Raw genomic sequence first — 1,602 nt, 5'->3', positions numbered from 1 at the left:
CCCCCTTCTCTCTCTGCCCCCCTTCTCTCTCTGCCCCCCTTCTCTCTTTCCTTCCTTCCATCACCAGGTGCCCCCGTTTTTGCTGTCTTGGATGGGCAAGTTGTCATTTATCAGGTAGGTTTGAATGCAAATAAAGCTGTGGATTGAACTGTGACTGAAGTCTCTCCCATCTCTGGGGCTTTAGCTCTAAAATTGCCTTCTTCCCCCAACCTCTGCTCAGACAATCCGCTGTTTCCTGGGGATTTTTTCCTAGAAGGCCGTTTGCTCAGCCCGCATGACTTCCCCTTTTCTGTTTTAAGCTTCCTCCTCCGCTCCCTGCGCCACACAAACCCCGTTGTGTGGCCCAAACCCTCCTCCCCTCTCTCCCCTCCTCTTTCCCCTGCTCCAAAAGAGAAATAATTTCAGGAAACGATCCCTAAATCCATCCATGAATCCCCCAGATCCCTTTTCCAGCCATTTTGGTCTTCCAGCAGCGTGATGAAGCTGGGCTGAAGGGTCAGGGGTACCGAAAGAAGGCGGTGCTGAAGAGAGGAAGGCAGAAATGAATGAATGTCACGCTGCTCTGTCTGAACTGCACTGAAATTCCATGCGTTCCCTTTTGCCTTTTAACCCTCCATCTCTTTAATCTCGTTCGGCGTCGTGCCTAAACTGGGAACTGGGGAGGGAAATCCTCAGCGACTCAGGTTTGTCAGTGAGGAGGAGGAGAAAGAAAGAGTCAGTGAGAGGGATGGGAACCGGATTGATGGCTGCTCCGATCCCAAGGTCTTGTTTTGAGGGGTGAAAGCGTCGGCCTGCAGCGCTGGAGAAGGGATGGGGATTGAGACTCAGCAGGAGGAAGAGGTCCTCAATCAGCAAAGAGCGAGGATGGACCACCATGATGATGATGATGATGATGATGACCCCCAGGCATCCCTTGTGCCTGCTGGCTTAGCAGTTCACCTCCCCAAGGTCCCAAACAAGCGAGTTCACGACAGCAGCTCGGCCAAAAACCGAGTCTGGAGCCAAAACTCTCTCTCAAAACGCTGCCGGAGTTTGGGTGCACCGAGCGCAGCACGGAAAAGTGCAGGATGTGCTTTCTGTTGGTCCTTTCCAGCATCCCTTCCTCCTGTCCTGTCCTCGGCAGCGCTCAGCTGGGTGCGGAGCCGTTGACTGCAGCCCTCTGGCCGCCGCTTTTCCAACCGATTCCTCCACTCCGTCGCTCACATCCACCTCTCTCCCATTTTGAGATGAGGCTGTGGTGGTGAAACCTTGCCCAGGACGTTGTGGAAGCCCAGGATGGTGACATCAGTTGCCTTTGGATGACATCGGTTACCCTCAAGTTCTTCCTTAAGGACCAGAAATTCGGTCACAGACCGGTTGAGAATCCCCAAATCCTCCCAATCCACCCCAAAACCCAGCCACCGTTTAGGAAGGACTTCAAGCTGTTCTGATTTATGCCAATAATCCCAGCACATCTTCTGTGGGGTGCCACAGTCTGTAGCAATCGGACACAACAGACCGCTGTCTGTCCCTCGGTCTGTCCCTACATCTTAGTCCTCAGCATGTGACAAATGCCTGTTGGGGGTCACTGTGCCCACAGAGCTCCCTTCTGCTGTCCCCCAG

This window comes from Lagopus leucura, unplaced genomic scaffold (assembly GCF_019238085.1).
Source record: "Lagopus leucura isolate 7727_CA_CO unplaced genomic scaffold, USGS_WTPT01 34834-0_obj-0_obj, whole genome shotgun sequence".
NCBI lineage: Eukaryota > Metazoa > Chordata > Aves > Galliformes > Phasianidae > Lagopus > Lagopus leucura.
This window is presented reverse-complemented; position numbering follows the sequence as displayed.